The 18,772-nt window shown below is 39.9% G+C and overlaps 1 long non-coding RNA gene across 1 annotated transcript in view; it reads left to right on the top strand.

The window, feature by feature from the left end:
* The first annotated feature begins 2,732 nt into the window (after nt 1-2,732).
* The window catches only part of LOC121015640 (uncharacterized), a 64,268-nt gene continuing 48,228 nt past the window's right edge, over nt 2,733-18,772 (top strand). Inside the window, exon 1 of the long non-coding RNA XR_005783913.1 lies at nt 2,733-2,883. This is a non-coding gene — a long non-coding RNA (uncharacterized LOC121015640). The remainder of the gene's footprint in view (nt 2,884-18,772) is intronic.

Here is an 18,772-nt window from a genome sequence, read left to right as displayed (position 1 = left end):
TCAAGAGTTGAGCACTTGGGGCTCCTTGAGTGGCTCAGTCGGTTAAGCGTCTGACTTCAGCTCAGGTCATGATCTCACCGTTCCTGAGTTAGAGCCCCGCGTCAGGCTCTGTGCTCCAGCTCAGAGCCTGGAGCCTGCTTCAGATTCTGTGTCTCCCTCTGTCTGCCCTCTGCGGTTTGCATTGTCTCAAAAATAAATAAACATTAAAAAAAAAAAAAAGAGTCAAGCACGTGACTCACTCACCCCCCCGGGGGTGGGGGGGGGGGCTGGGGGGGAATTAATCTTATACACTTCCTAATGTAACATAAGTAGGACTCACTATCCTTTAAAAATATTTTTTAAGATGTATAACCTGAATAATCATGAAAAAAAAAAAAAACATTGGACAAACACAAATTGAGGGACATTCTGTACAAACAATGAGTCTGTACAATACTCCCACTTTATCTGCAGGGGATATATTCCAAGACCCCCAGTGGATGCCTGAAAGCATAGATAGTACCTAACTATATATACTGTTTTTTACTATACATGCACACCTGTGATAAAATTTAAAGTGTATATGCAGGCACTGTAGGAGATTAACAACAATGATGATGATGATGATAATAAATAGAACAATTATAACAACATACTGTAATAAAAGTTACATGAATATGGTGTTTGTCACCCAAATAACTTGTTAGACTTTATGCACCCTCCTCATGATGATGTAGGAAGACAAAATGCCTACCTGATGAGATGACATAAGATGAATGATGTAGGCACTGTGACGGAGCATTAGGCTACTACTGACCTTCTGGTGATCCATCACAAGGAGGAACATCTGCTTCCTGACTGAGGTTGACAAATTGAGTGTAACTTAAACTGTGGAAAGTGAACTATGGATAAGAGGGGCCTACCATATTTTCCTCCTTTCCTCCCTCACTTCCTTTCTTTCTTTTGTTCTTTTTCTCTTGCCTTTAGTGTATTGATTTTTCCCCCCTTTTCTCTCCTCTACCACTTTGGGAGACAGACATTCATTTTTAATTTCTTTAAGGATTGTTTTTTCTTAATGTTTGTTTATTCTTTTTTAATATGAAATTTATTGTCAAATTGGTTTCCATACAACACCCAGTGCTCATCCCAACAAGTGTCCTCCTCAATGCCCATCACCCACTTTCCCTTCCCTCCCACCCTCCATCAACCCTCAGTTTATTCTCAGTTTTTAAGAGTCTCTTATGGTTTGCCTCCTTCCCTCTCTGTAACTTTTTTTTTTCCCTTTCCCCTCCCCCTTGGTCTTCTGTTAACTTTCTCAGGATCCACATAAGAGTGAAAACATATGGTATCTGTCTTTCTCTGACTGACTTATTTCACTTAGCATAACACTCTCCAGGTCCATCCACGTTGCTACAAAAGGCCATATTTAATCCTTTCTCACTGCCAAGTAGTATTCCATTGTATATATAAACCACAACTTCTTTATCCATTCATCACTTGATGGACATTTAGGCTCTTTCCATAATTTGGCTATTGTTGAAAGTGCTGCTGGGGCGCCTGGGTGGCGCAGTCGGTTAAGCGTCCGACTTCAGCCAGGTCACGATCTCGCGGTCCGGGAGTTCGAGCCCCGCGTCAGGCTCTGGGCTGATGGCTCAGAGCCTGGAGCCTGTTTCCGATTCTGTGTCTCCCTCTCTCTCTGCCCCTCCCCTGTTCATGCTCTGTCTCTCTCTGTCCCAAAAAATAAATAAACGTTGAAAAAAAAAAAGTGCTGCTATAAACGTTGGGGTACAAGTGCCCCTATGCATCAGCACTCCTGTGTCCCTTGGGTAAATTCTAGCAGTGCTATTCCTAGGTCATCGGGTAGATCTATCTTTAACTTTTTGAGGAACTCCACCCTGTTTTCCAGAGGGGCTGCACCAGTTTGCATTCCCACCAACAGTGCAAGAGGGTTCCCGTTTCGCCACATCCTCTCCAGTATCTATAGTCTCCTGATTTGTTCATTTTAGCCACTCTGACTGGCATGAGGTGGTATCTCAGTGTGGTTTTGATTTATATTTCCCTGATGAGGAGTGATGTTGAGCATCTTTTCATGTGCCTGTTGGCCATCAGGATGTTTTCTTTAGAGAAGGAAAGCTTTAAATGTAACCACTCATCTTCTGAATCACACAAAATTGTCATCCACTATTTCCATACCACTTTCTTGTTATTCCTTCCACGTTAGTTGTTACTATTTTTGTAGTTTTAAAATTAATGATTATTTTGATTTGTTCATACCTGTTACCATTTTTTAAATTACCATTATTACTTGCATTTTGTCCTTTGCTTTTGGGTTCAACTTATTTCTTTCAAAAGTATATCCATTAGTAACTCTAATAGAATTTTAGAGGGTCTGTGAATGGTAAATGCCAGCAGTATTTGCCAAAAATGTGTTTGCTTCACCCTCAATGTTGAAAGGTATTATAGCTGCATAGAGAATTCTAGATGGTAATTTTCTTTATGGAAAATTAAAGAAAGTATTCCCTTTTCTCTGGCTATTGTTATACCAATAAAGAATGAATAAGGTAGTATAAAACAAAAAAAAAATCCTTTTCGTATGCCAAAGAGATCTTGGAAATTTAAACATGTAATGAAGGTTTGGACCATCTGCCTCAGTAAACTTTTCCTGATGTAATTGTTTTCTATCAGTGCTGTAACGAATTACCACAACTTGGTGGCTTAGAAAAACCCACATCTATTGTTTTATACTTCTGGAGGTCCAGAATAGGGTCTCACTAGGCTAACATCCAGATATTGTCAGCCTCCTGAAGACTGACAGAATCAATTTGCTTGCTTTTTCTAGCTTCTAGAAGCCATTCACATTACTTGAGTCGTGACTCCCTTCCTCCATCTTCAAAGTTGGCCATGGTAAGTTGAATCCTTCCCATATCACCTAAAGTGTGACTTCCTTTCAGCCTCTCTCCTACATATTTAAGGACCTTTGTCATTACATTGGACTCACCCACATAATCCTCCCTATTCTAATAAGCTCCTTATTTTAAAGTCACTGGATTAGTAAACAATTCCATCTGTAACTTGATTTTAAAGTTTCCATATCTGAGGGTGTTGCCTCTTGAAATATAATGGAATCAATTAGGAGAGGTCCCTAGGAAATTAAGCATGGATGTCTCTTCAACAGCACAGATTCTTGGGAGCTCCTTGGTTTGCTTTAATCACACAATTAAGTAATATATTGAAATCGAAGCCTTGAATGGAATGTTACAACCTGGCATTCTTACCGCTCAGATGGCTTTACTAGTTGTAGTTGTTTTCCTCAATTTGGAATGTCAGCTCTTTTCACCTCCTCTGTCTGAATTCTACATATCCTTCCAGATGGAACTTTGGTCTGTCTCTACCATAAAACCTTTTTGATTATTTCAGCCGCCAGGGGTTCTCTGTTTTCCAGACTCCCATCAGACCTACCATATTTTGTGATTTGTGTTTTAATTAGATACTTTTTTTTTTTTTTTTTTTTTACTATTGTTTTGTCACTGTTGCCATCTTTGCTCCCATTTACTGAGTCCTCATTACAGAGTCAGGCTCAGTACCAAATGCCTTATGAGCATTATCCCACTTAATTCTCATAACTACTTCTTAGGGTGTTTCTCATTATCCTTACTTTGCAGCAGAGAAAATGGAGACTCAGGCGATTATACTTGGGACCCAGGTTTAGGCACCCCAAAAGTGGGAGAACAGGAAGTTGAGCCCAAATCTGTATGACACGAGTTTGGTGCTTCTGACCACTTTGCTATACTGCTCCAGACAATACTTATTTTATTCTTAGACCATGAGCTCTTCTATGGTAGAAACTCTCATAATATTTCTGAAACTCTGACAGCACTAGCACAGGCTTAAGTGTATAGCAGGATGTCAGTGCAAACACTAAATGGGCGCATTTGGCACAAGCATGACCTTGAAGAAAAATGGTGTCCTAAGGAATGCAAATAGCCCCAGGTTTGGTTTAGTAAGTAACATGAATCAAGTGGTTTTACAGCAAGCTGAAGAATCTATTGCAAAAGTTTTTATTTTGTGCCTTTAAGGGATGTTCAGTATGTTGGGAAATTTTTGGGAATTCCTTCCACTGGTTTTGGAAAGAGGACTATGGTCACCTCCATCAACAAGGCACCGAGCTAAAACAATGTAGCCAGGAGAAACCAGTGCCTATAACCACAATGTTTACATAGTTTCCACATCCAACCAGTTGTCCCTAACATAATTTCAAATAATGCTACTTAATGGAGCGGTCTGTGGTTGAGTCCAAATCTCTGTGAGCCTCCTACCCTCAGCCAGCCCTCTGGGGAAAAAGAAGATCACAGAGCCCTGCCCCAGTATGAAATTCCAGAGCACTTAAACTTGTGTCTAATGATACTAATTAAGGATTAAAAAGGGCTCTTCAGTGCACACAGATGATGCATTTTATTGGCCATGTAGCGCCTATCATTTCTTAGAGCATCTTCTAGTATAAAGTGCCCTAAGTCTGTGCCTAGCTCAGAGGAGCATGGATGTGCTCAAACCTATTTGTCTGATATTCATGCACTTTGTGCTCATGTGTGGGGCTGTCCCTTAGATACTACCGCTTTAGGTGAATTGGCTAAGCTCAGACTTGGATAAGCAGACAATGTGAAGGAAAGAGGCAAGGCGTCACTGCTGAAAAGCAGTGACTTTGGGCTAAGATAAGGCCTGTAGAAAACCCCAGGCAATGAAGAGGCACGTGGGAATATTTCCTGGCCCAGTGTATACATCCTGCTTTGTTTCTGAATATGGTGCTTGGCACGGGATAGGTGTTTGTGGGTTGGAGGAAGCTGTTTTTCAACTCACTGGCACAGGGTCCTTGTATAAAATGGGCATACAGCTGGGGCCAAGAATAAGCAGATTTATAAAGTTGGCAAAATCGTTAGAGTTATTCTTATCAAACCCTAGTCTTTGCCCAGCCCACTTGTTCTTTTATTCTTTCCATGCAGCTCACTGGATCTGGGTGCAGTTTTTTCATATAGCAGAATCTACCCCTCTGGCTTCCCACCTGCGGTCTCCTAGAGTCTTGTCAGGGTGAAACTTTTCCTGTTTGCCAATGTCCCATCCCCTCTACATTATGCTCTGGCTACATTGCCAGTCTGACACCTGAGCTGCCCAAGTCTTATGCCTCTCTGCACACCCCACAGAGTAGTGAAGGATGGTCTGAAATGGTCATCCCTCAGCTTTGCGGACAGGTAGGGCCTGGGGTATGCAAGCCACCCCCTCCCCCAAACTCACCCCACACAGCTTCTAGGTACAAGGAACTTCTGTTCACCCCAGCAAGTCATATGTCTAGTATCATTTTCTGTGAGTGCCATGAGTGAGAAGTTTCAGAAGGCGTTGTTAATTGCTGCCAATATGATCACTGGATGTGAGTGCCTTCTGGCAGTAATTTTTAGTCTTTGATGTGCATCAAATGTACTGACTGAGCTTCTTAAAAATGTGTTGCCTATTTCCTAGCACTGAAATTCTAATTCAGTCAGTTTGGGGCTTGGGAATCAGCATTTTAATAAATTCTCTGCCCTATTTTTGTGAACACTGTATTTGTCAAGATAGACAAGGCATTTATAGCACATAATCCCCAAACCTGGAAGGTTTCCAGCACAGTTTGGCATATGTGTACAGGACAGAGGTGGGGGGAATCACAGATGAAAAAACTGAGACCCAGTGAGGTGGACTTTCTCAAAATCACAGAAGTTACAAGGATAAAATCCTCATTCTTCATCCAGAACTTTTCCCGCTCTTCCATACTACATACCTTCTTCAAGCTTTCACATGAGTTAAGAGAGATTTGTTCCCTGTTGGAACCCTGACATACTAGGAAAATAGGTGTGGGGTGGGGAGGGGAGTCAGGACTGGGAGGAAGGTAGAGAAGAGGCAGTCAGTTTTACTGAAAAGTGCCAGGTGAGTTTTGTATTACCTCTCTCTAGTGTATCAAAGAGTTTTTAAATTTGGGGATTAAGCATCTTAACATATTATAAAATCATAACATTTGTTTTGGGTAGAGATATTTTAGGTTATTAAATGACCTAGCTGATGAGAATGTTGAGTTCCCTGAATAACTCCAAATCATGAGAGAGCTACAACTAAAACCTAACTTGGTTAAGGTCAGTGGCCTTTCTGCTACTTTGCCTTTCTGTGTCCTTGGTATTCTTTCCTGGCATGAAATAAGGATCCCAGGAAACAAAACTCATAATGATTCACTTTTGAGAAAACAGCACTTTTCTGTCCAGCAAAATCATCTCCTCGGCTGTTACTTCTCTCCATGGCTTCACAGGTTCTTCTTCTAGTGGTCTTACAGGTTCCAATAAGGGCCAGGGGATTCTTGGCATTGGTTACAAACCAACAGGTAACATGGCAGTGGTAGGTTCTTGATACATGGTTGACAGTGGGTTGAATAATAGAGAATCTGCAGCAGAGAATTAATGATCTCCATAGACTCTTCTACTGCATATTGCATTAGTCAGGATAAGTTAGTATTAGGTGGCAAGCAAAAGATTTTGATCTTTATTTTATATACCAGTAGTAACATATCAAGGTATTTTTTTTTTTTATAAATCTTGGACAACTCACTGAAGTTTAATATTCTGTAATCCCATTCAGGACCTAAACTGTATTATTTAGCTCTTTAGACCTAGAACAGAGCCTGGTAAATAAGCCCAGTTGAATGAATGACCATCGTCCCCTTTCCTTTCTTCTCCATACACTCTCAGGGGCCCTCAATCGCTTGTCATATATCCTGTGGGTGTCACAGAGCTGAGTGGCCCAGCAGTGTTTGTCCATACACACAAAGGCCACTACTCCATAGGAGAATTCAGACAAAAGATTCAGACACGGAATCTGTGTCATGGCAGCTAGCACTAAAGAGATGTTCCACACCAGAGTTCTTGGAAGTCATTCTTTCCACAGGCAGCGTGGTCCACATCAAGCTTTGCAGTGCTTCTTGGATCCTATGTCCAGTCCCCTTTCTATTACCCTCTTCCAACTCAAGCTTCCTCCTCCTCCTCCTCTTCCTCCTCCTCCTTTGTCACTCCTGGTGTATACATACGTCATTAGCAACCTCTCACTGTGGCAGGAACCGCTTTCATCTATGAATAGATTTTAACAGCCTCCTTCAAGCTTCCTCTCAGGGCTGCACTGACTCAGCTACCCTGGGAACAGGGAGTGCTTTGACTGACAGCGAGTTTTCCCATTCTAAAGTGTGATGATGGGAGGGTGAGAGGTGCAAGAAGGCGGGTCCAAAGGAAGCCTTCCTGAAACAATAAATCCACCCCAGCAACCTAAGAGGCAGAGTCGAAAGACGATGAGCAGCTGGAGAGCTATTGTGGGTTGCTGTGGATGAAGTGATAATTCGGGATATGAACTTACTGATTAAAAAAAAAAGACAACTTTCAGGTTTGGGCTTTGATCTAAAGATTAAAAAGAAAGTGCCTCCCCCGAGAAAGGATATTTAGAGAGCCAATTTGCAAGTAGCTAAGCTGGGGGAAAGAGGATTTCCAGAAGGCAAATCCAGGTCATCTGTTCACAAGTGATGGGTGCTCTGGCTCTCACCCTGAATTCACAGCTACTGCCTTTAATTAGTGACAGGACACAGTCACCACAGTGGCCAGCTGCAAAGCTTTCCTCTGTAGGCTTCCACAGACAAGAAGGACCATTTGTGGCTCAAGCATCCAGAATGTGTGGGAACAAACTTAGCTTGAGCCTTATGTGGGATGAAACCAGCCAAAGAGGTTTTTCCAGAAAGAGGTAACCTCATGGCTGTTTATTAATAGGACGGTGGATTCACCCAGTAGAAATGTTTGGTGGTGTCTGCTTAATTATTCTCAGGCAGTTATTATTGCAATTAGGAACCTGCTACATTGCAAAACCTTGTCTAGACTAGTATTAAAAAGAACCTGTTTGTGATTGTTTTTTTGTTGGAGAGAGCAGGTAAACAGTTCAACCTAGAGTCTCACTCCAGGGTTTACTCAATGTCTCTCCCTGTCTTTCTCTGTCTCTCTCTCTGTCTCTCTGAACTTAGACTACAGCCTCTTTTGGCTTTTAATGAAGCAAAGGGGCAGATCAAAATGCAATTGCATGCAATGCTCCCTTCACACTACTAGCCCTTAGCTCCAGCGTGTAACATGCATATTAGTGAATATGTTTGGTGTTCCTATAAGCAATGACTGTTTAGGTTTTGGTTTTTGTTTTATTTAGCTGGAGGCTTAGTCCAGAAACAAACCAGAATGAGAGGAGGAGCTTCAGAAAGAGTCAGGTGGGGCTCAGAAGCACAGTAATGGGAAGATAACCATGTCCCAAAATGCCACTTCCTCCTAACACCTCCACAGTTAACACTTCTCCCTCTTGAAATCCCCTCTGCCTCACATTCTATGTATCTCCATCTCTGGAGGTTTCTCCTCTCTCTTGCAATGATCCTTCTTTGTTTCTTGATCTTCACCCACAGCCACACTTAAAATTAATTCCTCTGTTTTTCTGAAGTCAATACTAAATGGAGATTTAAATTCACCTTCTTAACCCTGTGCTGTCTTTTTTCTTCTCTGAAAGGTCTTAGCATTTTACATCTGTTCCACTCATCTGTGTCCTTAACTATGTGGATCCTCGAGTTGTTACTTAACAGTTTGATGGATGTACATTCTCTTCCTAATTATATCTTGAGTACTTGACAACAGTGACATAATCAGGAGTCTGCCATTAACATGTTTAAAAAAGTATCTCCAAACTACAAATATTCCTTAAAGGCCTCTAAGGAATATTTGTAGTTTGGAGATACTTTTTTATAGTTGATAAAATTGATTTTTTGAGTAGTTGTAGGTTTGCAAAAAATTTCACTGGAGAGTACATAGTTTCTATGTACTATTCCCACCCTTGCTGCCAAAATGCTCCCCCTCCCAGTTTCTTCTGTGACTTTGCATTTTACATCAGCCAAGTACATGTGTTGCAGTTGATGAGCCAATATTGATGCAATATTATTAACTTAAGTCTGTATTTTACATTAAGGTTCATTCTTCTGGTTGTACATTTTATATATTTTGACACTGTGTAATATCATGTATTTTCCATTACAGAATCCTACAGAATAGCTTCAGTGACATAGAAGTCTCCAATGTTCCACCAGTCCATCCTTCCCATTGTACCACAGCCCTCCACTTGCCAAACCTGGGCAGCCATCGACCTTTGTACTGTCTCTGCAGTTCCCAGATAGTTGGAATTGTACAGTATATAGTCTTTCAGTCTGTTTTCTTTCCCTTTAGGAATATGCACTTCATGTCTTTTATAGTTTGAAAGCTCATTTCTTTTTATTATTGAATAATATCCATTGTTAGAATGCACCATGTTTTATCTACCCACCTATTGAAGGGCACCTTGGTTCCTTCTACATTTTGGCAACTATGGATAAAGCTGCTATAAACATTCATGTGCAGCTTCCTGTGTGGACCTGTGTTTTCAAATTATTTGGGTAAACATCAAAAAGTGCATTTACTGGTTCATATGGTATGAGTATGTTCCATTTTTTAAGAACCTGCCAAACTGTCTTCAAAGTGGCAGTACCATTTTGTATTCCTGCCAGCAATGAATGAAAATTCTGATTGCTTAGATGATCTTTTAAATTTTTTTTTCAACGTTTATTTATTTTTGGGACAGAGAGAGACAGAGGATGAACGGGGGAGGGGCAGAGAGAGAGGGAGACACAGAATCGGAAACAGGCTCCAGGCTCCGAGCCATCAGCCCAGAGCCCGACGCGGGGCTCGAACTCACGGACCGCGAGATCATGACCTGGATGAAGTCGGACGCTTAACCGACTGCGCCACCCAGGCGCCCCTAGATGATCTTTTAAAACTGGCTTTTGGTAGGCAGAAAATATAAAGGAGGTACATTTATGGCAGGCAATTAATACAGAGTCACCTCTCCTTACCTTTAGATTGGCCTGCAGTAAATTATGAGGGGTACTGGACGGTGAGTGGATATGGAAACAAGCAGAGCAGGATGCTACTTATCAGCTATGTGGTAAAAAACACATTACTTAACCTGAGTTTCATTTCTTCTTAAACATTCAGACAACAGTACCAACTTCCTCAGACTCTAGTAAATATATTAAACAAGATAATGCATCAGAGAACACACATCATGCATCCTCAAAAGATGGTTTCCATAGCAGCTATGGGGACTAAACTAATAATTGACTGAAATTTTTGTAAGATGCGATAATACTCCCTGTATTCCGAGTTCCTTTAACATAATTGTACCGTCCTGTGACTAAAACAAGAAAACGACGTCAGTATTCTTAATAGCAGTGGAATGTTCCAGGTACTGTTTTCACCTGGGGAAAAAATTGAGGGGCTAGAAACGTCATTCCAAGTCCTTGACTTATGTAGACCTCACACTTGAACATAGGGCTGCACACCTCTGAGTGCTTGCCTCACCTTGGCCAAATCTCAGCAAGTGAGGTCACTGTGAGAATGGGCATGTAAGTGGATCCTCTTGATTCTCTCTCATGTGAGCCTCTCTGACCATGAGCTTTTCCTCTGAGAAAAACAGCAGCATTTTTCAACTATCACTTAACTGTGGCCTGTGTAGAGGTCAAAAACTGCAATCACCCTAGAATATTTTTACTCATCTTTGTGTACTTCCCACAGGAAATATCACTGACCAGTGAGACTGTCATGAAATGCTCATGTGGTGGGTCATATTTTCATAATTTCTATTGCTTTGCCACATATGTATGGCAAAGTAGGTATGTTTGTTTTGTCTGAAGGCTAATTTCTTGTAAACTATTTTAAATATATTTCAGACCCTGCTTCTCTGGCCCTAAGCTAATAGTTACCCTAGTTTTATCTACTGAATGCAATTCCAAGGGTAAAAACAGCCATTGGCCCTCAGCCCCTTATTCCATATGACTACCTTCGTCTGCTGATTTCCAATTAAGGAAGAGCTGAGAGAAACTGAATCTAATAAGGGTGTTTTATTGTGCAGGTGGGCCAGGTTTCCATTTTGATCGTTGCTATATATATGACTACTCTTTCGATTACTGCTTTGCTGCTACCATATGACTTAGCACTGTGCTGGGAGGGAAGTGATAAGTGAAGACTAGAAATTAAGATTTAAAGATTAGAAAGAAAGTCATGATTTCTTTACTTTCAGGGGCTTATTCCTATGAACAAATTGTGGTTCAGTGACTAGTGGAGAAACTTACTGATTGACCTCTTATTACCAAGAAATTATTGACATATTCTTTTTTTCCCAGTGTTTGTTTATTTTTGAGAGAGAGCAGGAGAGTGCACTCAAGTGGGTGAGGGGTAGAGGGAGAGGGAGACACAGAATCCAAAGCAGGCCCCAGGCTCTAAGCTGTCAGCACAGAGCCTGATGCGGGGCTTGAACCCACGAGCGATGAGATTCATGACCTGAGCCGAAGTCAGGCACTTAACTGACTGAGCTACCCAGGCGCCCCTTTATTGGTATATTGTTAATCCATGTATAGACCTAGTGTTGTGACTGTTAGAGAACCCCAGTATAGGTGAGTTAGAGAGGGGTGAAGTTGTTTTAACGATAGTTTCATTTGGAGGAGAATGTGAGCTTTAACATTTTAAAAATTCCAGATTGAATCTGTAAAGGCCAATATGTAGAAATTGTATGTTAGGCTATATGGTATGGAATTAAGATGGGTCACATTTCAGCAGGAGAATTAAAAGAATTCTCTTACTATATTATTTACTGAAAGATGGATGTTTTGGAATCAAAGCTCCAACACAGTTCTAAGACTAAAGAAGATTTTTGATTTGAGAACACATGCTTTTTTGTTTTCTAAAGGTAACAGAACTGTGAATTGGATCATGGTTTAAATGTTTATGTTTCCACTAAGTAATATGTAAACTGAGGCAATTACACCATATAGTTCCCACTCGTGATCCATATTTCCATTGCATACAGATTATAATAGCTAGATTCCATTTCATTTCCTGAGATAATATAGTATTAGCTATGTTAATAGTTCTATTTTGACAAGATCAGTATTAATGCTGGTTTTCTCCTGGGCTCTGGGAGTGAGGTTAAATAATTGAGGCATCACTGGACTAGCTGTTAAGATTTCTCTTGGTGTGAGTAATCAAGAAAGCAGAAATAATGGAGGTAGTCACCTGATTACATTTTTCCTTTTGAAAACATAACATTGTAAGATTATTTCCAGGCTTGATGTTTGGCTTATGTTCACATATGTGGCTGTATTGCTTGTCAGAAATACAGAAATACTTCAATAGAAATTAAATTGGTCAATAGTTACTACCTCAGGCTCCTTTAATGCCCTTCTAGAACCTTAATGGACTCAGAGCCTCTCCTGGACCCTCCCTTGACCAAATTCTCCACTATAGTAGATTTTTTTGTAAAAATGGTCACAATCACTTTGTTCTCTATGCCCACAGCCCTTTGCAATAGGACTTTGGGTTTTCCCATCACGAGGTAAAGTCTCTTTTTTCACTCCTTGAATTTGGACTGGTCTTGGGACAGGATTTCACCAATAAAATGCAATATAAATGATATTGTACAAATTATAAATCTAGGCCTAAACAGATCTTGTGCACATCTGGTCTCTCAGAAACATACTCTGGAGTCATAAGAACAAGCCCCAAATACTCTGGCGAAAGATGAGAAGCCACATGGAACAGAGAGGAAGCCATCTCAGACCAGTCTGAAATGGCAGTTAACCTTGCATCTGGGAGTTAGCTTGGGTAAGAGCAGAAGAATAATCCAGCTGAACATAGCCCAAATTACTGACCCTCAGATATATGAACTAAATAGATGGTCATAATTATCTTCAGCCACTAGGTTTAAATGTTATGTGGGAACATTTATTGAAAATTTATAAGATTACATATAATTTGTAATATTATCTACACAGAAATAGGTAAATAATATACCAACAGTCCAATATCTAGGGAGTAAGAACTAGGGAATAGCAGGAGGTCTCCAGAAATTTGCCATGCCAAGACCATTCTCTGTTTTGATTCATTGATATCAGTCGTGCATCAATAATTTTATTAGGAAAGTATGAGATTTTACATTTTTTAAATTCTATATGGAATCTACAAAGGCCAGTAAGTAACAATTATACTTCAGGCTATACAATATAAAAAGATGTCTCACATTCTACCAGAGTCTGAGAGGATCCTCTTGCTATAATACTTACAGACCTAGCTGTCATTAATTTATTTTATTAATTGTAACTAGACACTGTTTGATACAAAAAGAAATCATTTGATACTTTAGAGCATTTTTAAGTTTAAATTATTCATTAATATTTATTTTTAGTAGTCACTGTTTTTCTTACCAAGATTAAACAGAAAGGCTTTTCACTCAAGTTAAAAATTTCTTTTTCAGTAAAACTGAGTAAAAAGACAAACAACCCACTTTTTAAATGGATAAAAGCACAATGAGCTGAAAACTTACGTGCACACAAAAATCTTCACATAGCTGTTTATAGCAGGTTTATTCATAATTATCAAAATGTAGAAGTAACCAAGATATTCTTCAGTAGTTGAATGAACTACTACAAACAAGCTACATTATATCCACATAGTGGAATATTATTCAGCATTGAAAAGAAACTGGTTGTCAAGTTCTGAAAAGACACAGAGGAAACTTAAATGCATATTATTAAATGAAAAAAGCTAATCTGAAATAGCTACATACGTTCCATTTGGTTAGAACTCTATGACATTCTGGAAAGGGCAAACCTATGGAGACAGTAAAATGACCAGTGGTTGTCAGATGTTAGCGGGGAGAGAAAGTTGAATAGATGGAACCCTGGAGGTTTTTAGGGAAGTGAGAATTTTTTGTGTGAACATGAAGAATGAAACCTAATGTAAACTATGGACTTTAGTTGATAGTAATATCACAGTGTAATACCGCAATCATTAATTGTAACAAGTGAACCACACTGGTGTTGGATGGTGGGGGAGGCTGTGTGTAGTAAGAGGTAGTATATAGAAACTTTCTGTTCTATTTTTCTGTGAACCTAAAAGCTACTCTAAAAAACAAAGTCTATATTTTAAAAAATTGGATTAAAAAACTTGGATACTTAATAATGAATGGTCAATAAGCACATGAAAAAAATCGTCAACAGTATTAGTCATCAGGGATACTTTTTTTTTTTAATGTTTATTTTTGAGGGAGAGAGAAAGAGACAGAGTGCAAGTGGGAGGAGGGGCAGAGAGACAGGGAGACACAGAATCCGAAGCAGGATCCAGGCTCTGAGGGGTCAGCGCAGAGCCTGATGTGGGGCTTGAATCCATGAGCTGTGAGATCATGACCTGAGCCGAAGTCAGACACTTAACCGACTGAGCCACCCAGGTGCCCCGATCAGGGATGAAAATTTAAACTACAGTGACACATCACTACACCCACTAGAAGAACTAATATTAAAAAGACTATCAATATCCATTGTTGGCAAGGATACAGATCACCTAGAATTTTTACACATTCCTGATGGGAGTGTAAAATTGTACAACTACTATTTCTTATAAAGTTAAAACATTCATTCACCCAGAAATTCTACTCTTTAGTATTTACCCAGAAGAACTGGAATGTAAATAAAAAGTTGATAAAAAGATATGTGCATAACTGTTCATACCAACTTTATCCATAATAATCCCAAACTGGAAACAACCCAAATGTATACCAACTGGTGAATGGATAAATTAATTATGCTATATTCTTACAATAACTTTTCTTAAGCAATAATGTAAAATGAACTAAGTCAGGCCATGATGTGAATGAATCCTAATCATTATGCTGAGCAAAAGAAGCCAAACACAAAACAGTACAGATTGCTGATTGCATTTATATGAAATTCTCTAACAGGCAAAACTAATCTGTAGCGATGGAAAAGAGTCAGTGGTCATTTGGGGGATGGATGAGAAGGAGAAATAAGAGACTGAACGCAAAGGGTGGTTTGGAAAAATGTACATCCTTCCTGATGTCAGATATCACTTCTAGGGATGGTAAAATATATCCCATGCTCATGGTAATTATTGCTTATCAATTCTAGTACATTTTTCAACTTTTTAGGCATTCAGAGACAATGCTGTGAACCATCAAAGCTGGCCTAGTCCTTGAAAGTTTTGACTGTTCCAGACCAAGACCACCCCAGGCTATACCTACCAGATACATCTGTGCCCCAGAGCACACGGCAGGACTGGTTCTGTTGACATGTGATATGCTCACGCACACAAAGCACTCTTGTTCACAAGGGCCCCATACTTGGCTTAATGCTCTCCTGTCACCATCCTGAAGTTATTAATAGATTTTTAATAAGAGACCCCTCACTTCATGTTGTACTGGCCCTCCAAACTGCATAGCCTCTCCCGGCAGCAAGCCTGTGAGTCATGAAGCCCCTGAAGTCGGTTCAACTTTAGTTTTTAGTCTGTAGTTTTTTCAAGATACAAAGATAGGTGTTTTTAATGCTGTTCTTTTGCAGTATCGGGCTTTCTTCTTCAAGGCCAAAGCAGATAGGTGGAAGAATCTTTTGAGGAATAGACATTAGATTCTCTTTTGAGTGAGAAAGCAGTAATTACTACTTTGAATGGGTTTGATTTCTAAGTCTTCCTTTAGACTCTTGTTTTCCCATGGGGCTTCTTGTAATGAGGCCATGACCTTCAACTACCTAGAAGTTTTTAAATATAGGATGAGGCATTTCCCTGGTGAACTCAGTTCACATTCTTCCTTTTGAATCCTGTCTCTTTCATATCTTTAACACTTGGATTAGCATAAAGTAAAATAAAAAAATCTCTCTGTCCTGATGTTATGAGCTGAACTACATCCTCCAAAAATATGTCACAATCCTGAAGGTGACTTCAGGACCTGTGAATGTGACCTGATTTGCAGTTGACTCAATCGAGACACAGGGAGCAAAATCTCTGCTAGCAAAGAAATGGCTGAGGCTACCAGAAGCTAAGAGACAGACATAGAATGCTCCTTCAGTGCCCTCAGAAGGAACCAACCCTACCAACACCTTGATCTCAGAAGTGTAGCCTCCAGAACTGAGAGACAGTACATTCCTGTTATTGAAGCCACCCAATCTGTGGTACTTTGCATGGCAACCCCAGCAAACTAAAGCAGCTACTGAAATTGAAGGGCAGGAATGCATGACAATAGAAATCCCGGGTAAATTATAAGGTTTTCATTTAATTTCTCCATTATTTGCTCTTCTTACACTCTTCTCCTTCTTACACCCGTCAGCATCCTTAGCACATTTTCCTTAGGTGATCACGAAGTTGTCTTCCAGCTAGAATCTCATGATGTAACCATCAAAATGTGGTCCACCTCCTGTCTACACTGAAGTCGCAAGGTATGCTTGTTAAAAACATAGGTTTCTAAGTCCCAGACCAGAACTACGGAATTAGATTCTTTGAGAAAGCCTGGCCCAGGAGACTTCATTTTCTGAAAGCTCTCCAGGTGATTCTGAAATAAACTAAAATTTGGTTAGTGAACTAAATGGTAACTGAAGAAATCTTTGGCTGGATGGCTAGTATCACGTGAAGGAATAATTCACAGACACTGACACCCTGACCCTCCCCTTTTCAGGAGCTAAGTGGGAGAGACTCCTTAGGGCCAAAAAGCACTGCTACACCAGATCAGAAGGTGATTGCTGGCTGTTTTAAACCCCAATAAGACCTGTGTTGGACAGACTAGAAGATTCAAGGCTCCAAACCATTCTTTGTATTTGTTTCCCTCTTGCAAGAGTCCTCTTGTTTACACATTAAGTTCGTAAGATATAAGGCAAATGACGGTGCCTTAAGAGTAAGGGTTCAAACCCAAGATAGAAAGAGGCACTTAAAGAAAGGAGCAGAGGCTATGGAATTACAAACGCTTTGCTTGCGCAGAATTTGGAAATCCCTAGGCAAACATGGAGTTCCCAGAAGTTTCTACTGGAAAGTGGTCGTAGTGCCTCCTTGCCTTTTATCTTATCTGTGAGACAAAAGATGGTGCTAGAATTCCACCCCAGGGCTATCTCCAGCAGTTCTTTCTGAACAACGTCTTTGTCTTCCTGTGGATCAGCTACTACCATCTTTGGAGTGTGGTGTGTTAGGGTATTTGTTCTCCCTTACAATCTGTTACTTGCCTGAGGAAGGGGAGTTTTAGAGTCTCTGTCTGAGGGATGTTTATTAGCATGGGACATAGGATTTCAATTTGGCACCCCAAGGAAAAAGAATCTTAGGTTGGAAACACTAAGCCTCTTCTTATAAAACCATTTCCTAATACAAAGATAGCATCTCCTCTGCTTCTTTGCTGATTTTTAGATAAAAAGTTAAGTATAAAATATAGATGCCTTCAAGTCTGACTCCGTTTTCATCTTACCACAGCAGCACTGATTTTCCTGGCTTGAGCAAATTGGACCACTGGGTTACTCTTGACTGTTAGTCCCAGACCCCAAATCATAAAATGTAGTTTCCCTTACACCTTTCTCCTTTGACTCAAATTTCTCTTTAATTAACATAATGAATTTCTAATCATACTTTCAGTGCACAAGTTCAAGAGGCAGATGTTTGCAAAATGCAGTATCGCCACTGTTTCAGAAGCTCCCTGGTGGTGTTGCTTCCCTCCTCAACTCTCTGGTGACATGTGGATGCAGCCTCGTGGTGTGCGCATGCACCCCGTACACTTGTGTGCGTGCACGTGTGCATGTGTGCAACAACAAGTGGCAAAACTGGAAGCTGCCAAATAAAATGTGTGGGTGTATTTGGGGTCTTGGGGATGGCAGTCCTAGAGATACAGATTTGACTGAAACGGAAAGCATGACCCAGAGAAACGAAGGTTAGAGTTTTTAAAGAGGAAAGAGGGAATTTGCATAAGTTGTTTTGAGTGAAATGGGATTGGTGCTGGTATAGGTATAGTACCACTGATCTGTATGCAGTTTTTGCTAGTATTAGGACAAGCCATTTATGACCACTTAACATATAACAGAATCCTTGGCTTTTAGCTGAGTTCAACACAAATTCTGATAATTTGAGATAGAAGCAGAACATAAGCCCCACTTCCTCTGTGTCCTCCCAGCTCCATTTGAAATAACACTCTTAGCAATCAATACTTATTCCATTTTATTGTCTCCCATATCATGCGTGCATATGCTAGTGCCCCTCTGTGTGTGTGTGTGTGTGTGTGTGTGTGTGTGTGTGTGTGTGTGTCTGGGGCTTGAGGAGTAAAGGGCTACTATTTGTTTCCCAGAGCAATATCAGTTCTTAAGTTTATGCAATATCTATTTTCCTTTCTCAATTTAGTTATTTCATTATTTGGACTTGTAAAATAATATTTACTCAAAGCATATGACTTATCACTAGCCCTTACATACTTGAGAAATAGGGGTGATTATGAAGGAAAGGAAGGGAACAAAAGCTATCAGATTTTAAGCTCAAGGTCAAGATAAATTCAGAAAAGACAGGTAAACATCAAGGAACTTTCCCACCAAAGAGGCCAATATTGTTGAGCATATCAATTTTCATAAAGCTTCTTATTTCATAAAATAAATAAATATTATTTATTAGAAACAATAATTTAAGATGAGATTTTGCTCTTAAATATCATAATTTCATCTTTAAAAAATTTCTCCAAAAGTGTCAGCTATTTTATAAATTGATATATAGTTTTCCATTTTTTAAAATTCCAATTTATTTGGTTTTAAAAAATAAATCCTCCACACCCATGGTAACCTGTCTTTTATCACCATCAAATATAAGGACTCATTATTTTACAGTGGAGA

This window comes from Herpailurus yagouaroundi, unplaced genomic scaffold (assembly GCF_014898765.1).
Source record: "Herpailurus yagouaroundi ecotype Mexico unplaced genomic scaffold, PumYag 29, whole genome shotgun sequence".
Classification (NCBI taxonomy): Eukaryota; Metazoa; Chordata; class Mammalia; order Carnivora; family Felidae; genus Herpailurus; species Herpailurus yagouaroundi.
The sequence above is the reverse complement of the archived record's forward strand: the minus strand, read 5'-3'. Positions and strand labels throughout refer to the sequence as shown.